We start from the raw sequence: 24447 nt of genomic DNA on the forward strand, positions 1-24447 counted from the left end.
AAAATAAGAATGTGGTTGTAAACAAGCAAAAAATTAGTGTTACCATATTTTGTAATGGAATAAAAATAAGAAAAAAGAAAGATTATGACGTCATAACTATCGTGTGATGAGTAATGTAAAATCTTTCAGAATTCTTATTATCTTGATAAATCCCGGTGTTGGATCGGGTAAAAAAGAGTTCAACGCAAAAACACTGAGCACGCACAGGTGTTGGTCCAACCAAGGGTTTTTTTTAAAGCGCGGCCCGGCCGAAGGCCGCCAACGCAAAAGGGAGTTCAGCGCAAAACGATTAAGCACGCCCAGGAGTTGGTCCGACCGACAGTAATGTGTTATATATTTCCTGTCATTGGGGTATTATTTGCTTTCCTTATTTCTTTTGGTTATTCTGTAAAATATGAACGTAAGGTAGCACTGATTATTAGTTAGAATGCAACCCTTTTGCTATTGTACGAACAAAAATTAATGAACAAAAGTTAAATGTTGATTAAAAGTTATTTTTGCACTATTTAATATAAAATAAATGGTTAGAAACGATTTAGTGAAGCGTTAGTGGATATAAAAGCTAAAAATATAACCATAAAATTTATTATAAATGGGAAAAACACGCATTTTAAGTAGTTGAATTTTTGAACTTTAAATACAAATATCTCAAAAACCATAAATCAGCGGCAACAATATATATATATTTTCTTAATCAAGAGGACCTCCTCTATCCGTACATACCCATTTCAACCCCGAATCCGGGGATGCTATTCTAAAATTTACCCTGAACTTTTATTCGGAAATAGTTTCAAAAATATAAGTGTTAGCAACGTTATTTTTGCATATTCCTCCTCTGGAGAAGCTCCTCTATCCGTCCTTTCCCCTGTTCGTGTTTTTACCCGACCGCCAAAGTAATCGGAATCGTGCCCTTAAATCATTCCGAATTTTCATTATTTCGATATATCCCGGTGTTGGATCGGTCAAGGTTATTTTTGTGAAGCGCGGCCGAAGACAGCCGTGACGGCCGGTTATACGCACAGGAATTGACCCGGATTTCATCCGGCCAAGGGCTGTTTTTTCGGCGACCTAAGCCCGTTTGAATAGGTAAGTGTTAATCTTTGTTTGTCGTCATTAGAGCAATGCCTTGCAGCAGGGTCCTCCTGACTCGTGCTGGCATTGAGTCCAACTCGGGCCCGGAGCAATTTTTCTGCTGCGTTGGCGCTAAAAGGTTCCATCAAAACTCCACCTCAAACAGCCCCCCACCTTCATCCCGCACCAATCACCAACTCGCACGGTCTGTTCCGTGTGTCAGACCGCCATCCGTCTGAACGTCGCATCATTTAAGTGCAATTCATGCACTGGCTGGTGTCACTTCCTTGCGTGTTCCGGCCTACGGACCACGCGTGAGTGCTGCAGGAGTCTTACCCCCGCAAGACCACAGTGCGACAAACGCCCCTGCGGGTTCTACAGCTGCAACAAAAACCACCTACACGCCACTCCCTCACCCGCGGACATCCGCGACAAACCCGCATTCTTCAATTCAACTGCAACGGACTCCAGAGTAAGATCGAGGAGATAGTTCCACTTATGAACCGGGAACGCGTATCGATAGCTGCGGTCCAAGAAACCAAGCTAAACAGCCGCTCAGATCTTCAGAATTGTGACGGTTTCAAAGTCATACGTAAGGATCGCGAGCGAGATAATGGTGGTGGTCTAGCCTTCATATTGCACAACACCGTGCAGTATCGTGTAATCGATGAAGACATTGACCGCAAGGGTACTACCCTAGAATGTCATGGTATAGCAATCCGGTTAGGCGATGTCGAGCTCGAAATTCAATATAATATTGCCTTACAGGGTATCACCCGAATATAGGTGCGCTACTTCGTGGTGAAAACCGTTTGGTACTAGGCGACTTTACGCGCTCTACGATCTTTGGCATTCCTGTCTGTCAAACGACGATTCGACATTCTGCGCAATGAATGACGAAGCCCCCACTTGAGTTATGGGCACCTGTAATAGCTCGTCCGATATTACCATTGCTAGCAGTGGTCTGATAAACAGTGTAAGCTAGTGACCTATGCTAATTCTTGCATCAGACCATCTGCCCATAGTTATCTTGATTAAGAAACCTCTCGACTTTATTTCTGTGGACAACCGCCCCTTCGTTAATTTTAACAAAGCTAACTGGGTCGACTTCACAGAATATACCGAGAGCACCTTCAATGCTGTACCCATTCCTACGGACGTATCCGTTGGCGAACGTCCTTTCCGCAAGGTGATCGCAGCAGTTACCGCTCGCTTCATCCCGGCTGGAAGAATAGCGGAAATCCGCCTCAATTTCCCAGCCGAAGCAGCCGTTTTAGCTAATGGGCGCGACACCTTACGCCATGCCGATCCCGGGGATCCCCGAATAAGGGATTTCAATTTGGAGATTCGGTGATTGGTAGACCTTTATAAGCGGACGAAATGGATAGAGCACCTGAAGTCCTGCAACCTCTCCACCGGTGTGAGTAAGCTTTAGGCTACTGTCAAGGCTTTGTCTAACCCGAAGAGACATGACGTCCGAGTTGAAGTTCAATTCATTGGTCATTCCTCTTCGGACCCGAAGAAGTGCGCGAGCTATTTTAACCGGCAATTTACATTGCACACTTCGGTAGACAAAGCTAAACGATGTGTTTACCGGCGGCTGCGCAAAATGCCAAACGACTTCTCGTCACTTACTTTCACCGATGGGGAGGTTCAGTATGTCATCAACAAATCGAAATCTTCCAAATTCATTGGCCCTGATAGAATCAACATGCTTATGCTTAACTCTTTATAACTCAACTAAGTAAAAACGGAAAAACTGTATCGTTTCTAATAGATTTAAGATAGAAATGAAATACGTGTTTTATAGTTTAAACAATTTTTTTTTATTTGGGTGAAAAACAACAAAAAAGGGTATGTGACAGATATGTCACGTTATGTAACAACGTCTCTAAGCTCATTAAATAATAATATTTGTATTTCGTGAATATTTACATTTTTTTTAAGAAGTGTGAAATTTTTTGAAGCAGTTGTTTTGCTTGTTGTAGCATAAAGCCACACCATATTTTTCACATACCGTTTGTGATACTCCAACACATCCTGGACGCTTGCAACGAATTCGTTTTTCGGCCCATACCGGCCAGTGAGTGATCTTGCCTAACTGCCATAGGAGGAACATGTTGGGCTGGGCCCTATGCTTTTTAGATTGTATCTCCGCTTCAATTCCTCTTCGTTTCATAGGGGACTTTGTACCCAATTTGCATAACACCATGGCAACTTCTAAACGAAAATCAGCAGATGACAACTGATTGCCTTCTAATTTTTTTTCTTTATGAGCTCTTTTGTATAAGAGGCAAGCATTAGACATTGCAAGGTTTAAAAAGTGATCAAATAGACGAATGTGCCATAGCTTGCTTCTTAGCAATATCTTATAGGGGCCCATGATGCTGTCAATGAGATCAACCCCACCCATATGCCGATTATACTCGGCTACAATATAAGGTCTTTCAATATCTATGTACCTTTTGTTTGCTTTATCATAGCGGCGTACTGTGGACTTTGGTAGCTCACCAGCGAAATTAGAAGCAAGAGTTACACTTTTGTTGTCTTTCCAGACAACGGTGGCTATATCTATTCCTCGCACATTTCCAACATATTCTTCGCTGTGACCACGGCTCTCATCGAAATATCCTTATCTGTTGGCAGTTTACAGTCAGGTATCCTATTTCGTCGTATTGTTCCTAAACTAAGAATTCCTTCCTTGGCAAGTATTCTATAAGTGACGTGAAATAGTTGTCGAAATAAAGTTTATAGTTTTGGTTCTTTGGAATATTTCTGGCCAGTCTCATGACAACATTTGAAGCAGCAAATGTTTCGTCACTCTCGGGAGGTGCACCAAAGACATCATGTATGTTATCCCAATAAATTGTTGAACGTCGATTTCGGATACATGGAAACTATTGTTGGGATCCTTTTCCCTTATGTATAGGTTAGTCTTTATCTTTGATTAGTCAATATCTTTGATTAATTCAAGAGGAAATATTTTTAGGAAAAACTGTATGGGTGTTTCACATCGACTCACTTGCTCCCAGCAAACTACTAGAATTTATCGATTTGCTGGGGCTTGGTGAGTCCCTGTGAGTTAGAAGAGGGCACAATAGACCCAAGGTCGCAGTGCATACCTCAATTAAATTCTATTCTATTCTATGGGTGTTTCCAAATCCAAAATATCAGCAGGCAGTTCTTCCTTTCCAGTGAAACGTATTTGATGTTCATTTAGTTCAATATTCTTTTTCTTCCAGACTACATTCATTTTTGGTTTAGGGCGATGTGACGATCCTTTCTGAGTGGCATTTGTAGGCATGGCTGATTCCTCTAAGCGAACGTAAATATCTTCCCTTTCGTTTTCCAAAAGAGCGTCATTTTGCTCACAATCGAGTTCAAAGTCTGAACTTATATCGCCCTCAGGATCAAAATCGGGATCTGTAACGCTATTATCGTCAGTGTCGAACCCATCTTCACTACTTTCATAATTCATCAACTCTTCAAGAATTTTATCAGCAGATAAGTTACGAGACGCCATTCTGGTGAAGTATATAAGAAATCAACACAAACAAATTTTTAGTGACCCTTATTACTCAATGTTACAGAAATGGTATAAACCTAAACTTCACTATATATTGTATTAGTGAACATTTTTCGTATTATCTTATAGAAATTAAACATAATAGTGAACTTACCTGGACTTTTCCACTAAATATTTTATTAAAACACTAATAATTGTCTTATTTTTATCTTTATTGCAAGCACGTGCATTCACTAACTTTACCACAGCGAAAAAGAAAGTACCGTTTTATAAGTGATGCCAATACATAAAAAACCACAGAATTTTAAAATTGAAAAATATGGAGTGAGACATTGCTGCTATATCATACTAAAACGGGAAAAATTAATTTTCCTATGTTTTGTACCCTCTAAAAGGGTTTGTAACATATCTTTCAAATGATGCTATAAAGGGTTAAGCATCTAAGCTCGACGGGAGTAAGCTGTCTTACCAAGGTCCTCAACCTGTCGCTGACCACTCTTCAAATATCCGATGAGTGGAAAGTCGGAAGATTGATCCCACTACGGAAACCTGGGAAACCCGCCAACAACGGGGAGTCCTATTGTCCGATAACTGACCTCTCCCCAGTAGTGAAGACACTTGAGGCCTTGCTATTCCCGACCTTCACTCACCACCTGAGCCTGGCCAGCCACCAGCATGGATTCAGAAAAGTGCACAGCACCACTACAGCACTTAGCATCATAAACGCTCAGATAGTTCGTGGCCTCAACCAGAAACCACCCTGTGAGAGAACGATCCTCGTAGCGTTGGACTTGTCAAAAAATTTTGATACAGTCAACTACCCCACGCTACTGCAGGACAAGGAGAAAACTACGCTTCCTCCAGGACTAAAGAGGTGGACCATGAACAACCTGAACGGTCGCCAATCATCCGCACTATTTCGAGGCGAAAGATCTAAACGGAGAAGAAACAGGAGGTTCCGTAGAGTGGTGTACTCACCTCCATACTGTTTAACTTCTACATCTCGAAACTCCCACAACCACCTGAGGGGATTTTCATAAACTCGTACGTAGATGTTTGCATGATATTGCAATGGAATCAATGGTATGTGTTCAAAAGTAAACAACTACCTTTCCGACCTTTCTAGTTTCCTCACTGATCGGAACCTCAGACTTTCCCCCACCAAATCTACAGCGACCATTTTTACGAACTGAACGAAGGAGTATAGACCTGAGCTTAATATTGCAGTCGATGGCGTCAAAATTGCGACTGTCAATAATCCTAAGATTTTAGGTGTAAGTTTTGATAGTCTATACTCCTTTGCTCCCCATTCGACCGCGATTATCGCCAAGGTACAAAGCCGCAACAAAATCCTCAAGTCGCTAGCCGGCAGAACATGGGGATAAGACAAAGAAGCGTTGTTGGCAACACACAAGACAATCGGCCGGCCGGTAATAAATTACGCCGCACCAATATATTTTTTATTTACACTGTACACATTGAAATATATCTAAATTTTACATTTATTGTACATTTAAAAAAATAAATAAATATACTTTAAAAACTATTTAGCGCACCTACAGTTTCAAAAGATATGTGACCTTACATTTATGAGAAATATTAGTGTTGCCACATTTGTGTAGTCAAAAAGCATCAACAGTTTTCTATCTATCTTCTTTATTATTATTTAGTACAGAAAGTATTTCGACACAAACGAACTCTGAACACCCCAGTTTTGGACCCACCAGAGTTATTTTTTTGAACCGCGGCCAGTGAAGAAAGAAGTTCGACAAGAAAGAACTCTGAACACCCCCGTGTTAGACCGACCAGGGTTAATTCTTTTTTTTTTTTTTTTTTTTGAAGTGCGGCCGCGGTCGCAGAAAGAAGTTCGACATAAAAAACGGGTAAATTTTAGAATAGCATCCCCCGATTTCGGGGATAAAATGGATATGTACAGATAGAGAAGGTCCTCCAGATCAAGAAAATATATAAGTATACATAGTTGCCGCTTAACTTATGGTTTTTGAGATATTTGCATTTAAAGTTCAAAAATTTAACTATTTAAAATGCGTGTTTCTCCCATTTATAATTTATTTATTTATTTATTTAATAAACCATACGCCAATCGGCTTTATACATCGAATAGTTAGTAAATATACAAAATTAAAAATGATATAGAGGTAAGAATGTGGAAAGTGTTATATATACACAATCGGTTGAATGTAAGTAACGAGTTAGTGGTAGATAAACAGTACATTTTTGGTGTGCGAGATGAAGGCTTGATATGTTCCTCCGTAAAAATCAATGTCTGCGTGTAGTGAGTTTACGAGATTAGCAATCCTATTATTTGGTCCGTGGTATATGTACTTTCGTTGAGTCTTTGTTGTTTTTAACAGTCTGTTATGCCTGAGTGAGAGGCTAGTAGGAGCAAGCTCAAAACTGCTGAGTGCTTCTGAGGAATCAATCAGACCGTTGACAATTTTGTAGAAAAATGCCGCATCAGAATCCCTTCGACGCGATGTTAAGCTGTTGAGTCTGAAACTGGAGCGAATGTCCTCAGTGGAGAGTCCCTGCACGCTTAACGATTGATGGAAAAACAATGTCTTGCAGAATTTGGTTTGCATTCTCTCAACTCTGTTGATAAGTGTATCAGTAAATGGAGACCAGATTACACAGACATACTCTAGTATTGGTAGTACAAGTGAGCGATATAGATTGACCAGAGAATTTGGGTTGTTGAAATCCCTTCCTGTTCTGATGATGAGTCCTAGCATTTTAAAAGATTGCTCAGTTATTTTGTCAATATGCTTTGCAAATGTGAGTTTGTTATCTATTATAATTCCTAGATCCTTGATTTCGGTTAATTCCTGTAGATACTCGTTGTTGAGTTTGTAGTAGGTGACAATGTTGTTATGAGAGCGTGAAAAGGATACGACAAAGGATATTGTTTACAATGTCATTGATAAAAATATTAAAGAGTAGTGGTCCTAAATGTGATCCCTGAGGAACTCCAGATGTGACCTCATTCTCTAGATAGATATCCGTCAACCCTGACTTGTAGGAAACCTGTCAGTTTAATATGAGTTGAGTCAATCCAGTGCGGTGCCATTGACGCCATAGTTATTGAGTTTTGAGACGAGTATCACACGGTCAACACGATCAAACGCTTTACTGAAGTCAGTGTAGATTGAATGTACCTTTTGTCCTTCATTCAGTGCATTGAGTATATAGTTGACATACAGGTAGAGATTTGACACGGTTGATCTAACACCCACAAATCCATGTTGTTTTGTAGTGATGATATTCTTGTTAAAGATAGTTGAGCAAGAACCAACTTTTCGAAGAGCTTGGCTAATGAAGATTGGATGCAGATAAGCCTGTAGTTAGTTACTTCAGATCTTGGGCCACTTTTATGTATTGGACTCACATATGACAGTTTCCAGGTACGAGGGAAACTACCTGATTGAAAAGCTCGATGGCGCAGTTTTTTAAGAAAACGTTTGGTATACCATCGGGTTGTTAGGATTTAATTTGAGTAGCTGCTCGAGAACATCATTGTATTGGACCTCTAAGCTGTGTACGTTGCGTGACGATCCATTTGAGTTAGCATCAACGAGCTGATTGCCGTTAGTATGTGTGGAAAATGTTGTCTTGAAGTATGAGGCGAAAAGATTGCTAATATCCGGGCCGGTGTCGGTTATTTGGTCTTTCCAGGACATTGAGGATGGTATATCAATGTTATTTAGTTTTTTATCCTTTATAAACTTCCAAAAAGCCTTAGTGTCAGACTGGACCATGTTCTCAACTTTGTATATGTAATTACCGTAACATTCCGCGAGTCTTTTGCAGTCCCACCTTAGAGTACTAAAACGGTTGTAATTGTGTTGGTTTTCCTTTTTCTTGTATTGAGTGTGTGCTGATTTTTTGAGTTTAATCTTGTTTATGAGTTCAAAGAAGAACCAGCAGGGTTAGGTACTGATAGATTTTTTGTGAACAGGTACATATTGTGATATTCCTTCTTCAATACTATTGTATAACCAATTGACTTTACTTTCAATGGTGTCCAGTTCATACAGTACCGTCCAATTGACTCGGGGGAAAAAGAAAGCGTTGAGACTGACGTAATCAGCTTTCTTGAATGATTAAGTGGCTGGATTCAAATGTTCTAAGTTGAGTTGAAATTTTAGATTTATGATGATGGCGGGATGATATTTGTCTTCATGAACGAGAGGTAAAGTTTTAACCACGTAAGCCTTAACATTGCTGAAACAGAGGTCCAGAAGATTGTTCTGGAGGTTGTTTATTTGGATGCATTCCAGTAAAGCAAGTCCATCGTATACAAATTTGTCGCAATCGGCTCGGAGGATTCTGCTTGGCAAGTTGAAGTCACCTACGATTATTAGCTTTGAGTTATTGAATTTTTCGTTGATGTAGTTTAGAGTTGTAAGTAGTTCACGATAAGTTTCTAGTGTTGTTAGAGGCGGCATGTATACACATCCAACAATAATATCATGTACAGTATCTTTGATTTTTACAAAGACCAATTCCAAACCTCTTTCATCTATAGTAATTAAATCAGCATGGATATGACAGTGAAAATTAATTTTCATATGTTTTGTACCCTCTAAAAGGGTTTGTAACATATCTTTCACATGATGCTATAAAGGGTTAAGCATCTAAGCTCGACGGGAGTAAGCTGTCTTACCAAGGTCCTCAACCTGTCGCTGACCAAATATCCGATGAGTGGAAAGTCGGAAGATTGGTCCCACTACGAAAACCTGGGAAACCCGCCAACATCGCGGATATCGTCCGATAACTGACCTCTCCCCAGTAGTGAAGACACTTGAGGCCTTGCTATTCCCGACCTTCCTTCACCACCTGAGCCTGGCCAGCCACCAGCATGGATTCAGAAAAGTGCACAGCACCACTACAGCACTTAGCATCATAAACGCTCAGATAGTTCGTGGCCTCAACCAGAAACCACCCTGTGAGAGAACGATCCTCGTAGCGTTGGACCTGTGAAAAGCTTTTGACACGGTCAACCACACAACGCTAATGCAGGACATTGAAAAAACTACGCTCCCTCGAGGGTTAAAGAGGTGGACCATGAACTATCTGTGCGGTCGGCAGTCATCCGTACTATTTCGAGGTGAAACAGCTGAACTGAGAAGAATTAAACAGGGGGTTCCGCAGGGTGGTGTCCTCTTCCCGCTACTGTTTAATTTCTACATCTCGAAACTCCCACAACCACCAGAGGGAGTTTCCATAACCTCGTACGCTGATGACTGCACGATATTGGCGTCGAGCAATGGAAACGATAACATGTGTTCGAAGGTAAACAGCTACCTCTCGGACCTTTCTCGTTTCCTCACTGCACGAAATCTCACACTTTCCCCCACCAAATCCACACCGACCATATTTACAAACTGGACGGAGGAGTATAGACTTGAGCTTAATATTGCAGTCGACGGCGTCAAAATTCCGACTGTCAATAATCCTAAGATTTTAGGTGTAACTTTCGACAGTCTATGCTCCTTTGCTCCTCATACGACCGCGTCTATCACCAAGGTACAGAGCCGCAACAAAATCCTCAAGTCGCTAGCCGGCAGTACATGGGGAAAAGACAAAGAAACGTTGGCAACATACAAGGCAATCGGCCGGCCGGCGGCCTCTCGATGTCTCCCATTGAACACCTCCACAATGAGATGCTTATGCTCCCAGTTAAGGAGCATAATGAACTCCCCTCCAAGCAGTTCCTGCTGGGATGCTTTCGCAGCAATCAGCGCTGCAGCCATCTGCTTTCAAAAGGTCATTTCTCAACTACGACGACGACGTCGTACAGTACGCCGACCGGACTTCGGACACAACTAACTTCCGACAGGTACTGACCGCCATTCACAGCGGAGCCATCAACACCTTCACCGACTCCCTTCCCGTGAATGGCGTACTTGGAGTCAAACCACCACCCATAGCAGACGAAGAACTCCAGCTGCCGCGAGAAACGTGTGTGACCCTTGCGCAACTTCGTTCTGGATACTGTAGCAGGTTAAACTCCTACTTATCCAGAACAGACCCTGACATACCGAATGTATGTTCTGCATGCAACGAGTCTCCGCATGATACCGACCACCTTTGCATGCCCCACGAACCCTACTCATCTAACACCCTCTTCCCTTTGGTCCGACCCCGTCGAAACAGCATGTTTCTTGGGCCTCCCGTTAGATGACATCGACGACAACACAAATGACACTTACCATCCCAACGGGGATTGAATTTCCGTTAAAACAACAACAACATGCACCTTTATTCCATGTTTTACGGTCCGCTGAACAAGCCTATTAGTGGAAGTTGACAGGCTCGAGTGAGAACAAAACGTGCCCATATAGACATTCATCAGTGAAAACAACATTTTCAAAATCTCGTATCAATATTCTCATGCGCCCAAGCGAGTGCTTTGTCACAAGTTTTTCAGTCAACAGAGGCTTCTTCATTGTGTTGAAGGGTTCGGATAGTTTCGTAGGATATATCTAAACCTTTTGCCATTCGCCGCAGGGTTCCGCGAAAACAGATTCACTATTCTGTTTTCATCTTTTTTGTTCACTTTTCCTATCGGGTGGATGCAAAGGAACACAGCTGCGCGACGCGTACTTAGCACTCATAGCGTTTAACGTGATTCTCTTTCAAAAGATCAACGACAACTGAACCTACGTCGACAATGCATCAAGGACAAAGCTTCCCTCTATCGGCTCGCGAAGGAATTACAGCGAATCTTTCAATAACTGTCGGTAAAGTCGACCACGCTCTTACTTGGCAGACTGTAGTTTTGCGAGGATACCAAAATTCAGACATCGCGGCATAAAGGCAGCTTCATTTCGTGCTGTCGAAAGCAGCTTTGAAATCGACGAAGAGGTGGTGTGTTTCGATTCTTTTTTCACGGCTCTTTTCCAAGACTTAGCGCATGGTGAATCTAGTCGGTTGTTGATTTTCCAGGTCTAAAGCCCCACTGATAAGGATCAATCAGTTTGTTGACGGTGGGCTTTATTTTTTCACAAAATACGCTCGATAGAACATTATATGCGATGTTTAGAAGACTTTCCCCACGGTAGTTAGCGCAGATTGTGGGGTCTCCCTTCTTATGGATGGGGCAGAGCACACTTAAATTCCAATTGTACGTAAGGAGCTTGAAATGCCGTCCCACAGTTCCCTTATACCGAATTGTTGACGAGAGTAGGCGTGTAAGTCGAGTAGAAAATTGTTCGGCTGTCTGTTGTTTTTGCAGTTTCTCGACGTCGAACCTTTCTTGTGTTTATTGACGTGCGTTTTTTGCTGCATAGAGACGAGTGCGAATCTTGGCTGCAACAAGATAGTGGTCCGAGTCGATGTTAGGACCTCGGGGGGTACGCATGTCTAGAACACTGAAGACGTGTCTTCTGTCTATCGCAACATGGTGGATCTGGTTGGTGGTGTTTCGATCCGGAGCCAGCCTGGTGGCTTGATGTAATTTCTTATGCTGGAATCTAGTACTACAGATAACCATATTTCGGACCCCGGCGAAGTCGATCAATCTCGATCCATTTATGGTTGTTTCGTCGTGGAGGCTTAATTTACCGACTGGTGCCCCAAAGATACCCACCTGTCGTTAAAGTCGCCACTCACGATTTTGATATCGTTGCGGGAGCAGCTCTCATAGGTGCGCTCCAAGCGCTCATAGAAGGCATGTTTGCTCACATCTCCTATATCTTCCGTCGGGGCGTGGGCGCAAATAAGCGATATGTTGAAGAACTTCGCTTTGATGCGGATTGTGGCTAGACGTTCATCCACCGGGGTGAATGATAGCACTGGGCGACAGAGCCTCTCTCCCATCACGAATCCCGCACCAAATTTGCGCTCCGTTATATGGCCACTGTAGTAAATTTCACAAGCTCCTACTCGCCTCAGTCCTTGCCCCGTCCATCGCATTTCTTGGACGGCGGTGATATCAGCCATCACTCTAACGAGGACACCAACCACCTGAGCAGCGTCACCTTCCCAATTAAGGGACCCGACATTCCAGGTGCATGCCCTCAAATTGTAATCCTTAATTTGTACCGCTTTTAGCGAATTTCGTGACCCCAAGCAGTAAGCTTTTTTTAAATGTTCAAATATGGATCTCTGCACGGAAATCGTAGACATCGATTTGGCAAAAAAATGAGCAATATTGCCAAATATTTTGAATAGTACTTGCCAAAAATGTAAAGGGTTTTTATATGCGGCCTCAAGTAGACTGGCATCTGTTGTTTTTTGCAAATAAAGTAGTTGGAGTATACAACGCACATATAATGGCAACTTTAACTCATTACCCATCCGTAATTAGGGTGTATGATTCTCCCCATCAGGCAGCTGTATACTTTGTTGATTTGTTTCGACACAATGAACCTCTATGCGTATTTTTACCTAATGATAACTTTTACACTATCGCCGTCTATTTATCAATAAGTGATTTATACCATGTTCCCACCGACACTTAATCAGTTAAAATTTCGTCTTACAGAAATTAGACTTGAGGAGTTTGAATTTAATCTAATTGAAATCTTGCTGTGCTACTCTGATTTCTCGCAATATGTTTGTCAATAGTGAAATTTATTACAGCTGATTAAGACCCAATTCCCACGATAGCTGGTTCTACGCATCGGAATTGACCCGGATTTTATCCGGCAAAGGGCCGGCATCGAGTCCAACCCGGGCCCGGAGGAATTTTTTTTTGCTGCGTTTGCGCCAAAAGGCTCCACCCACACTTCATCTCGGTCATGGATGGAGTCATCTTAAGACCTGCTCAGGCCTTAAGACACATAGGGAGTGCACCACGAGTTACGTACCCCATGTTGCCAGCTCACTACTGCGACATTGGCCTCTACGGCTGTGCAATCTGCACCCAGTTCGCGCACTGCGCCGCCACTCATCCCGATTGGCCAACAGAGAACCTCCTCGGTCCCCAGCAGCTTACACTAGCAATATAGCACCCATTCTGACTTGTTAACTCCCCTAATCGATGAAGACATCGACCGCGGGGATGTTTCCCTACGATGTCGAGCTCGAAATATTTAAAAAATACATCTGCCTAGTTACATGTTGCCCTACAGGATATCAACCGAATATAGGTGCGCTACTTCGTGGTGAAACCCGTTTGGTACTAGGCGACTTTACGCGCTCCACGATATTTGGCATTTATGCCTGTCAAATGATCGTAGGGGGATGTAGCTGGCGGATCAGATAAATGATTCGACATTCTGCGCAATGAATAAGGAAGCCCCCACCGGAGATATGGGCACCTGCAATAGCTCACCCGATATTACCATTGCTAACAGTGGTCTGATAAACAGTAGAAGCTGGTGACCTATGCTAATCAAACCATCTACCCATAGTTATCTTGGTTAAAGAACTTCTCGACTTTTTTCTGTGTACAACTGCACCTTCGTTAACTTTAAAAAAGTTAACTGTGTCGGATTCACAGAATTTGCTGAGAACACCTTCACCGCTTTTTCCATTTCTATGGGTGTAATCCCTGGCAAACATTGATCCCGCAAGGTGATCGCTGCAGCTACCTCTCGCTTCATCCCGGCTGGAAGTATAGCGGAACTCCTCCCTAAGTTCCCAACCGAAGCAGCTGTTTTAGCTAACGAGCGCGACACCTTACGCCATGCCGATCCCTGTGATCCCCGAATAAGGAAATTTGAATTTGGAGATTCGGCAATTGCTATACCATCATAAGCGGACGAAACAGATAGAGTATCTGAAGTTCTGTAACATCTCCACCGGTGTGAGTAAGCTTTGGACTACTGTCAAGCCTATGTCTAATCCGAAGAGACATGATGATCGAGTTAAAGCTCAATTCGATGGACATGCCTCTTCCAACCCGAAGAAATGCGCGAGCCATTTTAGCCGGCAATTTACACTGCACCTTCGGTAGACAAAACCAAACGATGTGTTACCCGACGGCCAAAAATGCTAAAAGACTGCGCACCCTGATGGAATCAACATGGGGAATCTTATCGACCGATAACTCTCCTCTCCCCAGTAGTGACGACTCTTGAGGCCTTGCTACTCCCGACTTTCACTCACCACCTAAGCCTAGTCAACCACCAGCATGGATTCTGAAAAGTGCACAGTACCACCACAGCACTTAGCGTCATAAAGGCTCAGATAGTTCGTGGCTTCAACCATAAACCACCCTGTGAGAGGACGATCCTCGTAGCGTTGGACTTGTCAAAAGCTTTTGACACAGTCGGTCACAGAACGCTACTGCAGGAGATCGAACAAACTACGCTCCTCTTAGGACTGAAGAGGTGGACCATGAACTATGCCATAGAAACTCAAAGCTGAGAAGAATTAAACAAGGGGTTCTGCCGGGTGGTGTCCTCTCCCCGCTACTGTTTAACTTCTATATCTCAAAACTCTCACAGCCATCAGAGGGAGTTTCCATAACCTTGTACGCTGATTATTGCACGATATTGACGTCGGGCATTGGAATCGATGGCATGTATTCAAAGGTAAACGGTTATCTCTCCGACGTTTCTCGTTTCTTCCCAGCACGGAATCTAACACTCTCGCCCACCGAATCCACAGCGACAGACTTGACCTTAAAATTGCCGTCGATGGCGTCAAGATTCCGACACAATAATCTTAAGATTTTAGGTGTAACTTTTGATAGTCTATGCTCCTTCACTCATACGTCCGCTATTATCGCAAAAGTACAAAGCCGCAACAAAATCCTAAAGTCGCTAGCCGGCAACACATGGGGAAAGGACAAAGAAACGTTGTTGGCAACTTACAAGGCAATCGGTTGAGCGGTTCTAAACTACGCCGCACGAATATGGTTGCCTAGATGCAGTGAAACGCAGACGAGGAAGCTGTAGACCTGTCAGAAAACTGCACTCCGGACCACGACAAGATGCCTCTTGATGTCTCCCATTGAACATCTACATAGTGAGACGCTTATGCTTCCGGTTAAGCAGCATAATGAACTCCTCTTCAAACAGTTCCTGCTGGGATGTGTTCGCAGATATCAGCCCTGCAGTCACCTGCATGGAGCGGAACCGTCTCCTAGCAACATCAAGAGATATTTCCCCAATTACGTCGACGACATCGAACAATACGCCGACCGAACTTCCGACAGGTACTGACGGAAGTTCACCGTAGAGCTAACAACACCTTCACCGACTCCCTTCCAGTGAATGGCGTTCTTGGAATCAAATCACCACCCATTGCAGACGAAAAGCTCGAGTTGCCTTGAGAAACGCGAGTGACCCTAGCACAGCTTTGTTCTCGATATTGTTGCAGTTTAAACTCCTACTTGGCTAGAATAGACCACGACATATCCAACACACATGTGTTCTGCGTGCAATGAATCTCCGCATAACACAGGCCACCTCTTAGCATGTCCCGCCAACCCCACTCATCTGACAAACTTTTCCCTTTGGTCCGATCCCGTCGAAACAGCACGTTTCTTGGGCTCGTTATATGACGTCGACAACAACTTAGATAATCCTTACCATCCTAACGGGGTCTAGATAACCGTTAAAACAACAACCCTAAAAAAGGGGGAAAAATGTAAACAGACAAATAAATTAAAAGCAATGCATCGGCTTCCCAACTCAAAAATTGCGTCCATTATTTTCATTAAATGGGAAATATTTAAAACAGGACTTTTAATAACAACAGCTGTTTTATAAGTCTCCAACGGCAATGTGGACAGTCTGCATTCGCGAATAGATTAAATATAATTTAATAACTTCATTTCAGGTACATTTACTTTATATATTTATATATGTATATAGCTTTGACATAATCGCAATTTTTACTGTTTTTGACTAAAAAAACGCAAATATCTCATCAATGTGCCTATGGTAAAAATAGGCTAAATACAGTCACAATGTCGGTGTGAACTTCAACTATAACAGAAAACAAGTAAGGAAGGGCTAAGTTCGGGTGTTACCGAACATTTTATACTCTCGCATGATGAAGTGATAATCGAGATTTCATTATCCGTCATTTACATATTTTTCAAATACCGCATTTGTGTAAAGTTTTATTCCGCTATCATCATTGGTTCCTAATGTATATATTATACAGAGAAGACATCAGATAGAATTCAAAATAGCGTCATATTGGAAGAAGGCGTGGTCGTGAACCGATTTCACCCATATTTCGTACATGTCATCAGGGTGTTAAGAAAATATTATATACCGAATTTCATTGAAATCGGTTGAGTAGTTCCTGAGATATGGTTTTTGGTCCATAAGTGGGCGACGCCACACCCATTTTCAATTTAAAAAAAAAGCCTGGGTGCAGCTTCCTTCTGCCATTTCTTCCGTCAAATTTGGTGTTTTTGACGTTTTTTGTTAGTCGGTTAACGCATTTTTGGTATATATAACCCTACATCTGACTCTTTTAGTTTTATTACTTACAAACAACCGTTATGTGAACAAAACTATAATACTCTTAGTTAGCAACTTTGTTGCGAGAGTATAAAGACTGTTGAAAATCTTGTAATTATCCTGTATGCAGATTCATATAGGGTAGGATATGTATGTTATACCGGATATCACGCCAATTTTATTTGATGTGAAGAATTCGTCACTCAGAACGTCAACTTTTTTTTTGCCAACTTTAAGAACGTTTTGCTGTGTACGTTTGACACCTCGTCCAGTTCTTTGAGCTCTAAAGTTCTTAGAAACGGGAGACGAGTTCTAGATAGTGCTGAATATAGGCATAGGCTGAGTTCCAGCGTCTTTCTCATTGCAATTTCTCTGCACTTATGTATCCTTATGACTTATGCCCATCCGGCTGGCATATGATGCCAGTAGGTTTTGACCTGACAGGGAGCTAACAGCCGTCCGGCAATCCTTTCGAGACTGTGTGAGTAAGAAGCAAGCGATTTTTCCTAAGGGCCGCTTGCACATGATCTTGGCGATCCTGCATGTACTTAAGGAATTCAATCCGCCTGTCGGCCGTTTCGGAAATTTCGTTGTATATCGTTCTTATTGACTTCCGTATTTTCCTTACTTGTTAGACGGATGGCACTTTAGGCAATCTCATCAGCTGTTTCATTTCTCGGAACTCCTTTGTGGCCTGGAACCCAGTATACATATATTCAGTCACTATCCGGCAGACGTTACATCTACTGCTTCTATGGGCATTCTCTGTCGTAATCCGATGTGATATTGATTCCTATCGACGTATATTTTTATCCTTTTATGTTATTTCCTGCATTGGTAGCTATCTCGGCCGCTGAAAATGCTTACGCCTGGAAGATACTGCAGTACTCCGGAACCTTGATGGGTCGCCTAAGGTTCAGCTCCCAGAAATAGATCCCGGCCTCCGCTTCATTAGCCATTTTGGATTCTCTGATGTGTCGCAGGCTTCTGTGCCTTTCATTTTCCTTTAGTGTGGCTTGAAACCTTCTCTCCCAAATAAAGCGTATGTGTATGTTTGTCCACCAGCCCCCCGGTTATTGAGCTATGCCCGAAGGTACTTGTAGAGAGCTCACCCAATGCCGTCAATCTTGCATTTTGCCACAGAGCTTTATATTGCAATCTCGATTGGTGGTTGACTAACCTTTCCGCCGTTGGAGTGGTTCTAAAGGCTCCCGTTTTGTAGAAAATAGCAGGTAGCTGTATGTGTTCTATCGGTTTTCTTTATGAAATTTTGATCATAGCGGTCCACCCCACCAGAGCACCATAAAATAAGATTTATTTGACTACCGTTGTGTAACACCAATGCATGAGGCGAGGTGATAGGTCTCAAGTAAACCCTCGCCCCACTGGCCTTGTTCACTCTCTCCTCAGCATGGAGTTACCACCTCAGCTTGCTGTCCAAAATTATAGTATATATGTATGCTCCTTAATTGTCAATTCAACTCCATTGAGTCTCGGGAGTTTCCATGGCGGAATTTTGAAAAGAGTGGCCCTATCTCTTACAGGTTGGAGTATTATATCGTCTGTGCACCCTGGAAAATAATTGTTGGCTAGGCCGTTTCCTCGACAGTCGGGTCAACGTAACCGGAACGGACTCGGATTTTTATCCTGCCCAGGACTGTCAACTCGGTAGAACTCTGCCACTACAACAACAAAAGTGTTGGCCAGGTCTACCAACGATTCCTTATTGCATCGAGTCCACTCTCATCTCACATCTGAAGAGAAATTAAGATCAATATATAACTGCATACTTTTATTTTGTTGTATTTGGGTAGTACGTATAGTATATTGGTGACTTTGGTCCAGCTATCAAATTTTTAGAGGCTATCCCTGAACTAAAACCGCATTGTAGCCGATCCTCTCTAGATTGAGGAGGAGTTCGGCAGAGGCCACCTTGATTTTATGCTCTCTTCTTCGGGTTTCTTCACACAGTCGCGTTGAGTCTCGGCTCACCTTTATCTGCTTCTTGTAGCTTTAATGTGGCTTCTATGATCTTTCCTAGATTCTTTTCCACCACACGCTCATCTACCGTGGTTTTGTTTTTTTTTTAGGCTGGGTTGCGCTACGCCTTACGCCATCTTCCCGAACCGTTCGTATAATATATCCTCGGCCGACTAATCAGGAGGGCGTAATTTTGGATTCTATCCTCTTTTCCAGAGTTGGTAACCTTCAGCGTCCTCCAATTCCTTTCGTGCACTTTCACCGTTACTTTGCAGGTAGGTTTTGCTTTCGACCCCTCCTTACTGTGTTTAACCCTGGGCCTAGTCTATATCGCCGACTTAACACCTTTAGCATCTCCCAGAGAGCAGAGCAGAGCTTCCTCTTCCATTGTATTCACGCTTTAAACGCTTTCGAGGTCTGATTCTTCACGGAATGTAACCACCTCTACGCTGCAAATCGGGGTTTGCAGTAGCACTGCAACTACTGTTAACTGCTACCTTCACAGCACAGCTTGGTGTGCTCCCCGGTGGTAGCAGCCATTTCTCCCACCGACGCACATAGGAGCATTTGGTCTCAAAATCCGGACAAAATTATTTAAAAGGATTTTATGAATAAAAATGCATGATTGAATATAATAATGCAATATATTAAAAAAAAAAAGTTGCGTGGAGTCCCTACGCGCGAATGAAGTTATACTTCTTAGTGATATTCCAAGAAATGCATATCATTTTGTATGAAAGAAAACTGGAAAACTTAAATTCACATTTTATAAATTTATTATCCACATCAAATGAAGAATAAAGCAAAGTCTAAATGAAGGAACTTTGACTAGAAAAGTAGTTCTGTCTCTTCGTTGCGGAAGTGAATATGCAGCGTAATCATCTCTCTTTTGTAATCCATCAACACGCGTTGAAGGCTCAGCAGTTATCGGTGAATTGACGGCCGTTGATTCATCAGTAGTTATAAATGCTCCCGCAGAGATTGATGGAGCAGCAAACGTTGAATCTTTTTTTACGCGCTCTCTGATATTCCGCAGCTGTTTTCCTCTTCTTCGTTTGACTGCCAGCTATCATTTCCAATTTCTCCTTTTCCCGCTCTGCTTTCTTTCGTGCTCGGTATTCACGATAATATTGTGCTGTTTTCCCTCTTGAAACACGGGCTACACTGTCTTTTTCCGCTGTAAAATCAATTTAAAATCAAAACATTAAAATTTTTGCCAATCCAATTGTTATTAGTCAACAATATTATGTATATGTATATTATGTATATTGCTGTGATAAATTTAATTTCTATTACTAAGAAAAATATTTTTTTGTATAGTATACGATGTTAAAAGGCATACATCTTCTATCCTTTCTTGTGTATCTGCACATGCTCATATGAGTGTATGTATACGCATGTGCGCGTTCAGAAATTGAAATCATATTTTTATCACTTATCAATATACTTATTACATGTGCGCGCATTGACTTGCATGTTCATACATTCATGTATACTTATATGTACATATATTTGCATACATTGCCAAACAAATAATGCACAAGCATACAAACAAACATATGTGTACACATATGAATATGTCACCAACAAAAAATTGATCTTCACAAGACAATATGGCAGCCAAATTGGCGAAGAAGTGTAGTACATTTTACAACAAAAACGATTTCATTCATGAACGCAGGCGCAAATTCCACAAGCGATCTCGCTTCATTCATAAAAACAGAGGCCGTAACATCTCCCCGAGCATGCCTTTGCCAACAAGTCGTCTTTTCGCGACGATGGCAAAGGCACAACTCTCTGGTGCTTCTCGCAAAAATCTGCGTCGATATGTATTCACGATCATACGTATACATACATACATATTTACGCATGTTTGTAGGTGAAGCTGCTACAGCGGCAAGGGGTGACAATCGGCGGCCATTACTTTACTTATGCCATAGAAATTCTATTGCTACGAATATGGAAATGACAACGAAATAATGCAAATATGCATATTTCTAAAGGTCATTAATTTCTTTGAAGGAATGAATGATCCTGAGAAGTATAGTCTTAACTTTTCAACGGCCAACGCAGAGCATTTCAACCAAAAGGAATTTATTCATTAAAATCACCACTCAGAAGTTGTTTTATCCGTTGTAAGCGAACGATTTTCGAAGAAACATCATTTCTAATATGCCACAAGACAAAATTAGAAATGAACTTCTTAAACCTCACGCTGTCAGATAAAACGATATACCTCGCGGGTCGATTTCCAAAAAATGTAAATGAAGACTAACTACAGAAATGATCCTGTAAAGTATAGCCTTAATTTTTCAACGGCCAACGCAGAGTATTTCAACCAAAAGATACGCAAAATAGTTGAGAATTCGCAGATATGAAAGACAAACGAAAGAAAAAGAAGCATAACTTCAATAATGCACAAGCATACAAACATACATATGCGCACACATGTGAATATGTCACCAACCAAAAATTGAAACATTGTTCTAAACAAACAACAACAGCATAAGCATGGCTACATTGTGTTGTTGGTAGAAAAGCCGAGCTGTGCCGAAAGAAACGAACAAACGATCGCCGATTGTCACCGCTTCGCTTGCTGCTCGAACATCTTCGCAGACAAGGTTGCGTTAGATTCATATTGAGCAAGGTTGCGCAACCTGAATCTATTGCAACCTTTTCCGAACTCGTATAAGAAGTATAACTTCAACAAGTAAGGAAGCACTAAGTTCGGGTGCAACCGAACATTTTATATAGAATATATTTTAGTAGAGGGTAGTGCCGAGCAGATTTAATCTATTTTTGCTCATCCCACATACTACTCATATGCCACTTACTCAAAAAAATTATCCCTCGGTTTCATTTAGGTACCTTACGTACAATCACCGATCATATGGAGCAAGGTCAAGTGGATGTCCGAAAATCTTTGTAATAGTTATGTATATGGGGGGAGGGTTCAAGTTTTGGCGCAATTGTATCTATTATAAGCGCAAAGATACACTGTTATGAATAAAACTTGTTCTGCAATTTTCATTGAGATTACTCAAATATTGGCGGATATATACAGCATAAAGTGACCTAGAAGTTCTAAAATTTTTATATTAGGTATATGGGGGCCCAGGAAAGTATTGACCCGATTCAACCCATTTTTGACACATTGAAATATTATTGCCAGAAAAGGATTCTGTGTGAATTTCAATTTCGGATCCACATATTCGGTACCTAGGGGCTTGAACAGTTTTGTTTGGATTTGGACAATTATTGGTCAAAAGGTGGCTTACTTTAAGGGAATTATTACAGAAAAATTTTATTCCGTTATATTAATTAATTCTTTATTTGTATACTGGAAAGTGAAAGAATCAAATGGAATTTTAAATTGTGTTATATGGGAAGTAGGCGCGGTTGTAGTCCGATTCTGCTTATTTTCACAGAGTGATATAGGAATATGAAAAGAATGTTACGTTCCAAACTTTGTCAAAATCGGTCAGTCGGGTCCCGAAATATGGGAGTTCACACCGGCTCCGATTGAGCCCCCTTATATCATCTATATACCACCCGTATAGAATAATTTAGCAGGACTTGAGTATTTAATTAAAAAAATAAATAAACCTGTACTCTTTTTATGCAAGTGAAAAACCTAATTTAACGCCCTTTTTTTGAGGAGTTTTTTGGGAAGGAAAGAAATAATTGGTTAAATCGAAATTTTTAGGGTTTATAATTATATGTTTAAGCATCATTCATAAATTTTTTGTATACGAAATCTTTTATATTCTTCCTTTGGGAAGCAATTGCCCGATACATCTCGCATGTGCATTTGTCGAATGGCGGGCAGAATGCAGGTCGCAATTTATGTCGGAAACAAAAAATTAAAAAAGAGATTCATATTTTTTAATAATTTATCTTCTAGTTAAACTAAAAAAATCTACAAAAAAGTGTAAAATTTTAAAATTTTTTTATAAATTGAAAAAAAAGGTGTTTTTGACGAAAAAAATTTAACTTTATGTTTAAAAATATGTTGAAACTTGATTTTTCTTAGTTTTTTTAGTTTAAATAAAAGATAATTTAATGCCAAAGATAATAAAGTTTGCCCCAATTCCATACGATGTTAAGTTTGTTTTCTATCCTGCCCGCCAATTAAGAAAAATCGTAAAAATGAAAAACTGAGAAATCGCGCGCCAAAGTTTGCGCTTTCTGCCCAAGCGCTCATACATATATCTGCTAGACACTCAGTCACTATTTTTCTTCTAGCTTCGAAAATATTTCGAGTTCCCATCTATAACTTTGGGTACATATTCTTAGATTATTTTTAAAGAGATTTAAGCAAAAAAAATCAATTTTTTGAAGCTTCTAAAGCAAGCTCCCCACTTAAAGAGGGGAAAAACGGGGAAAATGTTTAAGCTTATCTGTTAAGGTTGGTACGCAGCTCTCAAGTAATTGCTCAAGAAAAAAAATACATTATTTCTCAAGTAATTTTGGCAGCTGGTTACGCATTGTGAATGATCTACATTAGAAGAGCAAGAGAGAATAAACAAAGAAAACAAACTTTGTGCGTAATATGTATGTGTGTATGTATATGGTAACATAAATATTTTCATTGAGATTTAAGAAATGTTGTTGATGATTGGTAGGTTTTATACAACATTTCAAAATGGAATATACTTCATAATAATGATTTCAACTAATTTAGGATGAATTTGACGATTACTTCGAATTTCCTTCAAGAAACAATTGTTGATTTGATGTTTCTTCGCAAAACAAGGTTTGCCATATTCACATTTTACTGAAAAAAGTATCAAAAATTGTAATTACTAGATTTCTTGAGAGCCGCGTACTAGCACAAGTAAGTTTGTCGCAGGAAAGTATCTTGACCGTTTCTTAAGCGTTTTTTTATATGAAGTTTTTACGTTTCTTGAGAGCTGCGTACTAAGCTTTAAGTAGAAACTCTGTGGGTTAGTAAAAAAAATAATTTATAGCTCGACCTCCCCCGACACTTTAACAAAAACACTAATTTTTAAAAAATTAAAAAAATTGTGTTTTAGTTTTTTTGATGATTCATCGTTTTACCAAAAAAAAAAAAAACAAAATAAATAAAGATCAATAGAGAGTATCGCGAATAAGGACTTGCATACTGAACGAAGTCTTTCTTCCGACTACTTGTGTGGCAATATAGCGGACCGAAGGTTATTCATTCAATCGGTTCATTGTATTATGGTTACTTACGTACTAAAAAAAATCAATTTTGAGTAGCATTGCTGAAGTTTGTAATTCTCACTCTTGTCTGGGTTTTAAAGGAAAATACTCCTATGTGCGACGTGTAGGCTGATATCCCAGACCGCTTTCCATCTATTTAGTCCTCCATGTTGAGTTTATTTATAGGTAAAGCTCTAACTCTGGCGTTTTAAACCTACCGCCAGGTACCTCATTAGTAATGGCAGGAGTAGATATGCACCCTCTCCCCCAGTGTTATATGCAAAACATGTT

The 24447-nt window shown here is 41.0% G+C and overlaps 1 protein-coding gene and 2 pseudogenes across 6 annotated transcripts in view; 2 read left to right on the forward strand and 1 right to left on the reverse strand.

Moving 5' to 3' along the window:
- LOC120779652 (polycomb protein PHO-like) overlaps window positions 1-24447 on the forward strand; it is a 46782-nt gene that overhangs the window by 14629 nt on the left and 7706 nt on the right. The window lies entirely within an intron of this gene.
- On the forward strand, window positions 1773-6079 carry LOC120779764 (annotated as a pseudogene).
- On the reverse strand, window positions 21079-21275 carry LOC120779942 (annotated as a pseudogene).

The sequence above is a fragment of the Bactrocera tryoni genome, unplaced genomic scaffold (genome assembly GCF_016617805.1).
Source record: "Bactrocera tryoni isolate S06 unplaced genomic scaffold, CSIRO_BtryS06_freeze2 scaffold_11, whole genome shotgun sequence".
In the NCBI taxonomy this organism is placed as follows: Eukaryota; Metazoa; Arthropoda; class Insecta; order Diptera; family Tephritidae; genus Bactrocera; species Bactrocera tryoni.